This window comes from Alligator sinensis, unplaced genomic scaffold, assembly GCF_000455745.1.
Source record: "Alligator sinensis unplaced genomic scaffold, ASM45574v1 scaffold582_1, whole genome shotgun sequence".
Classification (NCBI taxonomy): Eukaryota; Metazoa; Chordata; order Crocodylia; family Alligatoridae; genus Alligator; species Alligator sinensis.
In genome coordinates this window covers 543,014-557,496 of record NW_005842651.1, presented here as the reverse complement: position 1 = coordinate 557,496, position 14,483 = coordinate 543,014, and positions in this window count along the sequence as shown.

Below are 14,483 nucleotides of genomic sequence, written 5' to 3'. Positions count from 1 at the left end.
GCTCTGTGGGCACATCTACATAAGATATTTATGAAGAGTGGCCTAATTAGCTCCAAAGAAAAGTCTCCGTGTCTACACATGTGGCCCTATTAGGTCAGTAAACTAATAATCTAATAAAGGCTACCACAAGAAACTAATAAAGTACTTGTGAATACAAGTACTATTCTGTGGCAATGTTATTTATTGTGCAGCAATACATGTGTAGACACTAACAGGGATGGCTGGGGCATAAAGATGCTTTAGTGCAGGGGCTGCCTGCTGGCTAGCTCCACACTGAACACCCTCATGCCCCATCCAGCCCCTCCACAGCTCATTGAGCCAGGTTGGAGCCAGGTTGGAGCCACCCGTGACCTCCAGAGCCCCCTGCCATGTGCTGCAGTCCTGGGCACATGTGTAAAGGTGGCATACGGGAGCTATAAACTCTGGTGCAATATGCACTGGAGTTGCTTGTTCCACATTAATTGCACATGTAGATGTACCCAGTGAAAGCATAGTTTTAATTATAAACACTTGGTAAAATAGGCTCATAGGAAAATAGGGCTGGAAGGGACCTCACAAGGTCATCTATTCCAGGCCCCTGCTCACTGCTCCAGGCAGGCTCTCTTCCTACTTTTTTTCCACCCTCAATCCCAAATACAGTATTTAAAACCACTTTAAGAAAAGAAACAAGAAAAGCTATCCAGATGTGTAACGCTGCTCTTGGTCTGGCTACAGTCATTTGACATAGGTCAAAGATACAAAACTTCAATAAACCTGTCACATAATTGGAAGTTGTACCCATTGACTATTCCATATGTTATTATTCCTTATTCATGCTTGTGCAAAGAACAATCAGTGATTGTGAGATCATTAGTCACAAATGGAATTTGGCCTAATACTGCTAGTCGGTTAAAAAGTGATTTCAATATAAAATTTTAAAAGTCAAACTGTCCTGAATTCAGTTAGCAGGTGAGTGGATAAGCTGCTGGAGTAATAGAAAACAGGTTTAATTTGTATTAGTGCAGGGGGGATATAGAATAGTAAAAAGCTGTCTTACCTCAAACAACATTTTGTACAGCTGACTAAGTTCGCTTGTATAAGGATGTTCATAATCACATCACAGTGTTTACTGAAAAAAACAAGTAAAATTACTAATGGCAGAAGGAATCATCTTCCTATTCTTGATACAGTTCCAAGAGCCCACAAAAAACACCATCTTAACTATAGAGTTGTCAAAAAAGGGAGTAATTAAAACAAATCTTAACACAAAAGGGAACATTTTTCTTTAAAAAATATTTGTGTTTTCTGAGCCACTCTAGGTTACTTTGAGTAAAACTGTTCTAAGCCTTAGAACTCCAGATTCTTGCCATATTGTGTTATTTACACTGAGAATTTTCATGAGAACCAACATAAAAAATTCTCAATGCAAAGGCATTTATTAGAAGGAAGATGTAACAAAGATTTGGCTGATAGTGATATCAGAAGCAGTATTTCCAAGGCCAGAGACAATGACAGCATCTATATCTTATTCATACCTTCCTGGGATATGTATGTATAACTTCCTATGCTATCAACAATATTTACAAGCCCACAGACAATTGGCCATCCATTTAGAGAGTCTTACAAGCATTTTACCATTAAAACTGAAAACATTTAAATCAGTGGTTCTCAATCTTTTTAGACTCAAAACACCCCTGAAAAAAATGTCAGCTCAGCTTTCACTTATTTTTTGACTATGGAAAAATCCTTCTGTTGTAAAGATTTTAGATGCACCATAAAATATCAGAATATTTTTGACACTATGGGCACTTTTACATGTGCTCTGAGGGTACAGGGGTGGGGAGGAGTGCTCTGTTACAGTGGATCTGAGAGCCACTCTAATTAAAGCGTTGCAGTGTCTCATGTATCAGCATCTCCACATTTCCAAATGGCATCGGGGGAACTTGAACTAAAGCTCATTTGATGAGCTTTAGTTCAAGGGCCCCTGCCACCATTTGAAGTCCAGGGACACTGATACATGAGACATGGGAGGCTGCTGGAGTGTAGTAATCACCACTCTCTAGCAGACTCAATTAATTGAGCCTATTCTGACATGCTGCAATTACAGTGCATCGGAGCAGGCTCCATGCTCATGTACTAGCACCATAGGAGGATTAATGCATGGGCTGATGGGACCTGGGCCCAGGGAACCCTACCAATCAGGGCCCCCCTATGTGCCTGGGTTCCCATGGGAAACAGCGGGTTTCCCCTTGCAAGCTGTCAGCATTTTCACTTTCAAGGAGTGTTTGGGGCTGCCAGGAGCAAGACCCAAGGGGCACTGTGTGCCTGTGCATAGCCCCATGTGGCCTGGAAAATAGCCAGTCAGCATGCAGAGCAGACCCCTGCAGGTAAGTGTATGGGGGAAAGGGAGTGGGGGCAGATCTAGACCCCGATGTTGAGGAAGGAAGTGGGGAAAAGGCATAAGTGGGGCTGGGGGTGCTGCCAGACCTGGAACTGGGGTAGGGAGACAGATGGAGCCCGGGGTAGCTCATCCAGAGGGTGTGGGGGTGCAGCTCCCTGCTGCTGCACACACACCTGATTGGAGGCATTGGGTGGCATGTGCCTCCCCACCCTAGATTTGTGCACAGGGTGGATGCAGGCTGCCCACTGCAGGATTGGGGCTCTCTGCCCTGCTGCCTTTGCCTTGGGAGCCACACAGTTGTGCCTCCCACTGCTAGGTGGGCAGGGGATGCATGGCTTCTGGGGTAAAGGCAGCAGGGCAGACAGCCCCGAGGCCACAGTAGGCAACTTGCATTCACTCTCACCCTGCTTGGCTCTACTCTGGCCATGGGGTGGGGGTGGGAGGAAGTAGGGAGGTGTGACAGCTGAAAATTGTGTTGACAATACCTGTATGGAGAGAAACCAGAAGCTGAGCTCTAGGAAGATCATGGGGTGGGGACAGATGAAGGGGAGGAGATTGAGTATGAGCCTGGTGCTGAACTTCCCCTGTATGTCCCTACAGGAAGGGAAGAAGTCAGCCAAGCATTTCCAGTAGTAGTAACTCACTCAGGGCCACAAAGGGGAAATCCCCGAACAGAGCTGTGCTCCTTTACCCATGCAGAGATTCAAGATATACAAGAGAAGTATAAGTCCAAGATGGGAGAGCCAGTGATAGACTGGCTAGTTCAAATGTATAGTAAAGGGGCCTCTGCAATATAAGTGAGCTGTGCTGAGGTGGCCCAAGTCATCCTGTGCCCTGAGCTCCAGTTAAATCAGTTTGCAAGAGGTAATGAAAATGTTACTTTGCTTTCTGCTGCACTACAGGCGACCACTTGGAAGAAGAGCTTAACCCTGCCCCTTGGGATGAGCCAATTTAGAGGAGGCTGTCCACTGCTTGTATCAATTAACACTAACTGAAATAATATGTGCAGCAGTTTGGACATGCACACCAGATGCAGAAGTCATAACAGCACTGTTGTGGAGGAGGTTTTGTCAATGAGCACCATCAGAGTGCACCTCAGCCCTGTTGACCTTGGAGCCACAGGTGGTGAATCACCCAGTAACAAGTGCAATCCAGCAATTAGTGCAGCCCCTACCCATTTTGCAGAAGTCAATGAAAACCACCAAGACCATGGCAGTGGCCTCAGTGAAAGACAAACCCCTGACCCCCCTGAATTGTTGGGAAAAGCTGGGGAAGGCGGGCCCACAACTCTGCAAGTAAGAATCTGGAAAGACTTGTTAGCTGCCAGTTTCAATAAGGTGCAAATTGATGGACTGCCCACCAATGTCCTATGAGGGCTGTGGGGTAAACACTGTAGCAAAGGGGCAAGCCCAAAAGCGGAGCCTTCTGCACTGCCAGCAGTGTCACCAGAGGGATTCTCTGCCCTGAGGGTGGAACTGTCAACATTTTCCCAGGCATATGCAGGGCCACCAGCCTTTACCTCCCCTGATCGTGTAACCTAGGAAGTTCGGCCGGCCCGACCCCCAAGGAAAGGGGCCATCATGGGGGCAGTAGCAGGCTGGACACCAGTATCTAAAGTTAATATTAGCCCCTTAATTTGGATACCTGTACAGATTCAATTAAGTAAAAGTGAACAGTCAATCAATATGCTATTAGACACAGGTGCCCAGATTTGCATTTTAGATTCTGTGGATTGGAAGGGGGAGAAAGGAACCCCTTATCAAGTAATGGAGTCAGAGGCACTAGAAAACCAGGACATCTGGTCCAAGTGACCTTCACACTACCTAATGGCTCTAAAGTAATGGTGGCAGCAGTAATACTTAAAAGGGGAGCAAGCTTACTGGGACTTAATATACTAAGAGGACAGCAATTTGCCCTTAAGCAAGAAAATTGGCAGTCTGGGTGCGCAGTGCCTCACCAAAAACCAGAAGAAATAGCTATAAGAGCTGTAACTCGATGTAACATAATCCCACTGACCCTGCCTCCCATGAAAGGAATACACAGACCCCAGTATCGAACTCCTCCCAAGGCTACCCAACCTATCCAGTTGGATAGAATGGGAGTATTATCTGAACCCACTCTCCATTGAGAATGGAGAGTATTATCTGAACCCACTCTCCATATAACAATCCAGTGTGGCCAGTGCCTAAGCCAAATGGATGGTGGCAGCTGACTATTGACTTTTGAGCTTTGAATGCTAATACTGACCCCTTGATGGCTGCTGTCCTGTCACTACCAGCCTTGACAGAAAGCATCCAGTGTTATGGGCCTGCGTGGATGGGATCCGTTGATATCAAAGACATGTTGCGACAGTACATGTTTGTAGCCATAGACGTTATCATGGGAATAACGTTCTCCTGCACCTCAGCGAAAGCTGCTGCCCAGGACACTTGTGAAGCACTAGAAACTCTGGCTAGCTGTGTATCCACCACCCATAGAACTACAGAGCAATAATAGCCCTCACTTCCTCAATCATCTTATGTATGACTGAACTGTGAAATATGGCATGTTATGGACATATCACATCCCATACCATCCACAGTCTAACGGACTGGTAGAGCGAGCCACTGGCATCCTCAAATGCAATTTGCAGTTAGCCACTGGCCCAGCTCTTAAGGACTGGCACTTGCACCTAGATCGAGCCATCAATTAGGCTTATAACCGACCTCATCCGAGAGGTAGCCCTATGCAACAGTCCTTTAGATTAGGTGGTCCCCACGAGCCGGCAGTAGAGCGACCTAGGGGTGGTGATCCAGGAAAGCTCCAAGCAGGAGATTGAATCATCCTCAGGGAAGCATCCTCAGGGAGATAAATAAGAGGGGGCACTATTGGCAAAAGGTATGCATAATGCATGGTGGGTATTTAAGTCAGATTCATCTAATGGGAGCCAAGATCCTTGTTGCCTTGTTCCTACAGATTGGATCTGTCCACAAATGCCATAGCCATTCCTATTTAAGCCTGCTACTGAAGACAAGTTCTATCACCTGTCTGAATCAGCTAGCACCATAAAGTGGTGCACTGTTATAACTGTATTCTTCTTACTAATGCCTTATTGTGTTTCCTGGGTAGGGCGTGTCTGCTATCCTTTTAATTACCCAGACATTTATGAACTTGCTCCTAAAGATCTAAAGGAGTGGCCTGACCCTGAAAACCATTCCCCAAAAACTTGCTCAGATGACCTTCACGTGGTCCAGCCGCAGTATCCATATTAAAAGAAACCTGCCACCCTAGAGCAAGTGAAATCCTTGTCTCTAAGTAGAAGAAACAAGATAGTTGACTGGCAAGGTGGTAACTGTCAGTGCACCTGTGGCACTGGTCATTATCTTGGGTACATTCCCTACCTGAAGGCTGGAATGACCAACTGTGGGAAGGGAGGTAATTGTTGTAGCTCTGCTCATTTATAGGTTTGTTGTTACATACTTCCTAAGAGAAACCCTATTGAGCTCAACGCCCCTGAGTCTGTGCTCCCAGTAGTGTATTCTGCATCTGTTCAGCCTCTCAAGCCACTGTGTTTATGGAAAAATCGATCCCTCCCCATTCCCTGATGTAGTGCATGTAGCTTTAGCATCTTAGCTGTAGCTATCACAGTGCTTCAGCAAGCAAGGTGTGGAGTGTGACAGCTGAAAATTGTGTCTAAAGTGCTTGCTGAATGCTCTGTGAGGATTAGACCAAGTGTTTCTTGTCATTTGTTCATGTATTGTAAGCTGTATTTTGCCGCTAAGAGCCTAATTAAAGTAAAAGATTAGTGAGGCCTTGTATGTAGTGATGCCTAGTAAATTTAGCAAGGCCTTGTAGAAATAGTAGTAGGCCATGTGAAGTTAAACTCAACCTTATCAGAAGAACGCAAAGGCTTGTAGTGCTATTAATTAGTCCTAAGAAAAGTTGTAGTGAGAGAATCTAAATGTCTGTAAGTTATCAGCATAGCTCAGAAGTTATAAATTGGCTAGCAAATCCAGAAATCAGTAGAAGAAAGATGCAGCATTGTGAAAGAAGCTACTAATTTAAGATTAGCTTCTGACCTAAATTCAATAGGCCAATAGATCTCGAAGAGCCCAAAGACTGAATACCAGGGTCCTTCCCGGTACCCCTTGGACAGCACAGATCAGAGATGCCTGACTTCGCTGAGCTTTAGAGAAGAGAAACTTGTCATACTTCAGGCATCAAAGGGGACTGCCGATAAGTTGCTGATGTAAATTGTTATTGTCTGTCATTGTTTCCTTGTTACTAAGTGTAGTTGTGTTTTTGTTAAGTAAACAAACAATAAACCTTTCTTACCTTTTACTCCCAACCACTCTCTCAATCCTGAACCCTCTGCTGGCATCTAGGACAGGAGGAGAGGTGGGCATGTGCCCCACCCCCAGCCCAGCTAGGTCCACCCAGCCTCCCCTGTGGTCATGGGTGGCACCAGCCTTTTCCTGGTGGGGGGGTGGGGGGTGGGGCTGGGCGTACCCAGGCCAGAGACTGGCCAAAGGTTTAGCCAGGCTAGAGGTTTGGGGAGTTATAGCTACCCTAAAATTTGCCTTGGCCCCCAAGATACCCACCCCCTCCCAGGGCCATCACCACCCGCACAGCTGAGCCCACCCCACTCCCACCTGCTTCAAGCCCAGGCCTGGCCCAGCCCCACCACCAAGAAGATGCTCAAGCTGCCAGGAGCAACACATCTTTGTGGGTTCAGCTGTGCAGAGCAGGCGGGTAGGCGGGGGTGCTGTGAAGGTAGCTAGAGGATAACTAAAGTGAATCTGGGGGTGGCTATAGCCACCCCAAACCCTCCCCAGTGCCACCCTTGCCCATATGGCATGGATGCCTGCTCTGCTCCACCCTTAGCGGCAGCAGCAGCAGCACCAGAAGGGGAAGGGACCACTCTCCCCTGCCCCCCCCCCCACTGGGTCCCAGGGGCCCAGTATATCTTAATCTGCCTCTGACAGGCAGATTAATCTTACTGGAAATATCTGGGTTTATCTTGTGAGTTGTATAGGTTTTAGAACACCTAACAGTGTTAATATTGAGTGGGACCCTCAAAAGATCTTCTCAGCCGCCACATCACCCTAATTGAGAATCACCAATTTAAAATTATTCAGAAATGAGAGAAAATATTCGTGGTATAAACAATGACTCATTCAACCTTTCTAATGTTCTGAGCCATTCAATCACTAGCAAGATTCCAAAATGAAATCCTTGACTATCTTGCAGCAATTTGTCTTGCACCTGAATTGCTTCCGCTGTTCAAAGTAGCGAAGTGACTACCTTTTAATATGGGTCATCTCAAAGTAGAGTTTAAAAAAGCAATATTCCCTTTAGCACTACTACAAAATGGGATACAGCATGTAGAATATGGTCACTTAATTAAACTGTGATGCATACAACTGAGGAAAAGAACACAGATTGCATGAACATTTTTAATGTGTTTTATTTCTCAAACAAAATTATAGGAACATTCTGCTCAGCTAAATATATTACTTGAATATATTCTTGACTATATATTACTTGAATATATGCTTACACCATAAAGCAATGATGAAACCAACAAGAAAGACCAGAAAAAAAGGAAATTTATCAGAGATATTGATCAACCATAAAGATCTTGTAAATACAGTATAAAATATATCACAGGTTAAATATACCATATGTACTTGAATTTAAGATGATCCCCCAATAATTATATACATTTGTTATAATTTTCTAGGTATAGAATCTAATTAGTGGAGATTTGCCTTGAATTTGTCCCCCTTCAACTTTCACTGCAGGTAAAGGAAATCTTTGCCCTCTGCCCACAACTTCTTCTCCTTACAGCTCCTCCCCTCCACCCTTATTCTCAGAGCCTCCTTCATCTGAGCATATGGAAGTAAGGGGAAAATTTGAAAACACTGACCTTGAAATACACATGCCTGTAATAATTTTCATATAGGCAAATTACTATGGGTTCCCATAGATTTATTTCATCCAAAAGTGATGCATTTTTACATTTTTTAAAACTGCTACAGGTTTTAGCATCCTTACTCCATAAACACATTTTTTAAGCAGCACTTTTGTATCCACTTATATATAGTAGAAGTTGTGCTTGATATTAGTCCAAAGCCAAAAGGATCATGATTTCTCATATAGTTCATTGGCCAGGGACCCAGCAAAATCAAGAGAATTTCAAGCCATGGTGACCCCACAGCTCAGCACTGCTCAGTATGTGTGTGTACTCCAGAAACCCCCACAAAGGATCTATGTGCTAATTAGCACCCCACTCATGACTGAAACTGGGTGTTCTGGTCACAAGTCCTGGGATCTTGCAAAAATGTATATGAAGATGAGGTACAGGGCATCCTGTTCTGGCTCCCTTTCAAGGAGGGCTGGGCCACACTTACATGTGACAGGCTAATGGAGGGGGCTACAGAGAGATTCTGGATGGACTGTTTAGGGCCCTGTTTGCTGATGCATGTCACATATTTAAGGCTTGTGAAGAAACAGGAATAATTGGAAATAGGAAAAAAACAAGCAACTTAGATGTGGGAGTGAAGAGGAAGTTGAAATATGGTCAGTGTAGTAGCTTATCATGACTGTAAAATCATGACCATATATTTTATTCATATGGGCTGCATTAAGCTATCCTTGTGGTAGGTTCCCAAGAGTAGATTGCTCCTCGGCCTGTGGAACAAGATTAGGATGATGGCCTGTTCTATGAAGAATGAGGAGCAATGAAAAGAATGTGTACAAGTACAATGAGAGGGTGGGAAAATACTAAAGAAAGAACCCAACCTTTTTTCTGAATGTGGGGAAAAAAACTGGTCTAGGAAAATAGAAGTAGTTTATGAGACTACAATGGAGACTGCAGCATCTCCTACAAGTGGCAGTGAAGGGATTCTTGGTAGTGGAGGAAATTAGAGATATGAATAACCTATTGAAGAAGTGGTTTAGACAGAAAGGACAGAGCAAAATCTTCCTTGCAAAGGCCATCTGAGTGGAGGATAAAGAAGAATGGTCCTCTTACTTTGCCCAAAGGAGAGGGGAAAAAAAGTTTTACAGCAGTGTGAAATGAGAGGGGAGTGCTGCTAACAAAGACAGAAGAGATATTGAGTGTGGTGAAGCAGTTTTACTAAAATTTATACTCCAGCAGGGTGTTGCATCAAGGAGCCTTTGACTCATTTTTGACAGGGTTAGAGGCAAACTTGGAGGAAAGTAAGGCATTAGCCCAAGAAGGACTAGACATTGGATCAACAATGGGAGGCAATCTGAACCTTCAAGACAAGAAAGGCCCCATGGAATAATGGGATCCTGGCACAATTTTAAAAGATTTTTTGGGACATACTAAGCCCCAATATGTTAATGGTGTTCCAGGAGTGTCAGGACAGCCAGCAGATGGGGGCTGGTATGGACACAGGAATAATAATGCTATTGTACAAGAAAGGAGAGGGAAAAGTTGGAGAACTGGAGGAAAATCTACTTATTGAACCTACATTATAAAATAATGGCTGGGGTGTTAGTGAAAAGATTAAAAAGTTGTGGGAAAGGTAGTCCACAGTCATCAGGCTTGTACAGTCCCCAGTACAGTAGTAACTATAACACTACTACTAATAAGAGATGTGATTTTGTACTATCAAGAATGAGGACTTAATGTGACAGTCTTACATATTAATTTAGAAAAAGTATATGAGTGGGTGGCACGTGAGTTCCTGTCTGGTAAGCTGAACAAGACAGGGCTCCCACCAAAGTTTCTAAATTGGATTAATAATTATATATAAAAGAGTATGGTGTAGGGTAGGAGTGAATGGTCATCTAATGGTGGAAGTCAAGGTCAGATCAGGCATGAGACAGGGGTGCCCCTGTCACTAATCCTATTCATTTGCACCATTGAGCAGAGGATCAGGACAGATTGCATGATCAAGGGTGTGTCAGTTCCTGAAGAAAAGGCCATGCAAGCAAGATGCATGTTATGTAAGGACAGTGTTATTATCTTAGCAAGAGACAGCATGTCCCTAAAATGGGTGATAAGACATACAAATGAATATGAAAAGGCATTGGAGGCAAAACTAATGTACAAAAAAGGATTCATAGATTCATAGAAGTAGGGTCGGAAGGGACCTTGTAGATCATCAAGTCCCACCCCCTGCCCTGGGCAGGAGGGAAACCCAGGCTGAAATGCCCCCAGCCAGGTAGATGTCAAGCCTCCTCTTAAAGACCCCCAGGGTAGGAGCCAGCACCACTTCCCTTGGAAGTTGGCACCAGATCCTAGCTGCCCTGACTGGATGCCTTATTGGATGTCTAGTCGAAACCGACTCTCTAACAATTTATGGCCATTATTCGTTGTTACCCCAGGGAGCGCTAGGGGGGGACAGGGTCTCTGCCAAACCCTGCTGGTCCCCCCCTGATGAGTTTATAGACAGCCACCAGGTCCCCCCTCAGTCTTCTCTTGCAAAGGCTGAACTGGTTAAGGTCCCATAGCCTCTCTTCGTAGGGTCTGTCCTGCTGTCCTCGGATCATGTGGGTGGCCCTCCTCTGGACCCTCTCAATGCTGTCCACATCCCTCCTGAAGTGTGGCACCCAGAACTGAACACAGTACTCCAGCTGCAGTCTGACCAGTGTTGCATAGAGGGGGAGGATGACCTCCTTGGCTCTGCTTGAGATGCATCTGTGGATACACGACAAGGTACAGTTAGCCCTACTGACCGGGACCTCGCATTGTCAGCCCATGTTCATCTTGGAGTCAATAATGATTCCAAGATCTCTTTCTGCCACCGTGCTCTTGAGAAGGGAGTTTCCCAGCTTATAAGTGTGCTGCTGGTTCCTACTGATAAGGAAGTGCCTGGTGGTGGGGAAGATGGAAAGAATGGTAAAATTGCAATGACAGATCACAATGGACCAAATCAAGAATTGGGAGTGGAGGTGGATGTGCAACTTGCAGGTGAATCAGCCTGGGAAAAGGTGAAAAAGAAGATGAAAAAAACAACAACTGGCGAGTTGGTACAATTGTAAACTGTCAATGGCAGGATGCGTAAATGGGATTAAGGCAGTCATAATCCCAATTTTACTGTATGTAGTTGTGGTGTTCCCTCTGTCATAGACAACCATGTATAGGATTCAATGGAAGCTGATGGTGTTCTTTTGGAAAGCCAAAAGGGAAAGGCTTAGGAGAACAACACTGTACAAGGAGAAATTGAATGGAGGATGGGGCTTCCCAGATGTGTTTCTGTTTGTTTATGTGAAGTATGTCAGTCTTTGCTGCACTGAAGGAGCAAAAAGGGGCACCAAATGGGCTGGGTTTGTCTACTACTATGCAGAGATATTATTGCATAAGCATAATGTATATAAAAGGTCATGTTCATAGTCCTGGACCTGGATAATTCTGCCAATGTATGAGGAGATTGTAAAATTTGTGAATTGGTATGGGATGCAGACAATAGCCACAACAGAGTTAATGGACCATAAAAAAAAAAATCTAGGTCTGGGTCAGGGTAAGGGAGATTATGTACCCAGTGGGAAGGTTCATAGAGGAAGAAGCACAGACTATTTGGAAGGCAGGTGTTTGACCAAAGCTTTTAGATGCAACACCAGGACTTCAGTCAATTGCTAGTACATCAGATAATCCCAGTACGGGCACTCCATTACAGCTGGGGAATACGTACAATAGCCAAATGCCCCAAACATGTCACAGGGAAGAAAACATATGGCATGTGATGTGGGAGTGTCAGTGCACCAGAATAGTCTTGGTAGAGTAAGGCAGAGAAAATCCTGCAGCAACTGGGTGCTAAGAGGTAACTCATGCTAGAAGTGGTTCTGTGCAGATTGTGGCCTCGAGCCTAGAAGAAGGATAGAGGAATAGTATAGAAAACTGTAGTGAGCTTTTGTATGGCATTGTGGAAAACACAAAATTTACTAGTCCTGCAACAATTGGACCTTTCTGTGGAAGATACCTTGCATTTGAGCTTGAACAAACTGGGATGGTATTGCTAGCAGGACACAAAAGAACTAGTTACAGAGCAAGTTGTGGATTTATAGAAAAGAGACGAATGGCAATACCGAGTAGATCTAAGACGATGAAAAGATGATGAGGCCTGAGAGGTGATGAAGTTATAGCTGCAGGCCAGGGTTTGACTAGGACTAGACATGATAGAGGATAAGTCAAAATATATATAGGATAAGAGGTAATAGATGATAAAAGACAAGTTTGGAAGGCAACAGTGAATAATGCAGTATAAAGAAGCGAAAGTGTCCACGTGTCTGGTGAAGGAGAGAATCATTTGATAATCTATAAATGCTCTCTGTTTTTTTGCTAGTCTTATTTGTTGAAAGCATATTTTAAGTTTTGACACCTTATTATTTCATTTCCTTCTTAGTTGATGTAGTTTTTATAAGGTAATGTAAACCGATGGAAGCATGTTTTAAGTTTCAGTACTTTATTGTTTTGATGGCCTGCAACTGATGTAGTATTTTTTTAATGAAATGTAAGCTGACAGAAGCAGGTTTTTAAGCTTTTGATACTTTCATAATTTTTTTTAAAGTCTCCCATCAGTATGTCTGTTCAATATGGACCATGTGTTTTATAGTCGTGCTCAGTGTTGGCTGCACTTAATCAGCTTTATAGTTGTTTTCCATTACTGAGCACATGCTGCTTTTGGCAGCAGTTCGATGACAGACAATGTATTTAATGAGTGTTCCTTGTATGTGAATGGTAAGATGAGGAGCTTTTTCCACATGCTGATTGGGAAAAGAAACCTCATCTTATATTTGAGTAAATATGGTATATATACTGTGAATCTGTTATACAGTTGTTGTTATTAGATTCTTACCACCTAGCCTACAGGCAAAAAAAAATCATACGTTAGGTTTTTTTCTTCCTGTCTCAAGCACTAGTGGAGAAAAAGCCATAAATAATAGAATTTCCCAAAATGTGCGTCTAATTCCCTCCTCCAGTTGTTACATTTAAAGATTCCAGGGTGGGGAATTAATTTTTGGAGCAGTAATAACAACGATATAATTACTAGCTGCTTGCAGACAAAGGAAAAAAAGTGGTGCTTTACTTGAAACTTGGCATGCTCCCACACTGAGCCCAGAGCATGCCCAGAAGAGGCAGTGTGTTAGTTCCACCCAACTTTCCCAAAGTCTCTATTGATCAGGCACTTTAGTCGGGCTGTTTTTAGGACTTTTACCTAATAGCTGATTTAGTCAGCTTGAGATAAGAATGCCAAAAAGCCCCACTGAAACACCTGATTTATACAGATGCTGCAGAGCCGGGTTGAAGTAATGCTCTGATGCTTCCAGGAAAGCACTTTTTTTTCCCACATCCAACAGCACTTGTTTTTATGACAAGCGTTATATTTTTGGGCTTCATCAAATGACATATACATAGAGTACAACTAGGCAAAATTCTTCAAATAATCTATTCACTATAAAATGAAACTTTGGTTTAATTTAAACTATTTGCAAATTACAGTTGAGTCCAAAAGATAATTTTAGCCAAAGGAAAAAAAAAGAGAAAAAATGTTCAGTTTTGACCTTTCCAGACAACAAGACATTCCAATTTGTTATTTCAAAAAGATTTTGCTTTTGGATTGGTATCAATTATTGTTATAAAAAGTGTGTTTAAAAGCATATAAAGAATCCTGAAAAATAAACATTTTATGAAATTAAGGAAAATAATTTTGGGGAAATTTATTATTTTATTTTTGCATTGCACTGTTAAATGCGTCTTCAGTGGTGGGACTATGGTATTGAAAATAATAATAAATAAAACATGTTTTTCTGTTATAAATCTGTGCCTGAAGAAGGTTTTGAGGGTAAGAAGTGTTTGTTCTCTCATATGAGGAAAGAGGTAAAAATTGATATTCTGAAAGAAATAATAAAGTTGGAAACTTGATTAAATAATTTTGTGCTGTTATTACCATTTGATATGGTAGGCCAAAAAATGACTGGAAGGAAAGAGAAACTATCAAAAATAAGGTTTGCCTGGTACCCTAATAGATGTCACTTTGATAGGGGGCATCCTGACTGCACATTTAGATTAAAAGTGCCTGGTAAGAGTTCCACTTCCTGATTTTCTGTTTTCCTTTTCCTTTTCTTTTCCTTTGTTTTAATGCAACAT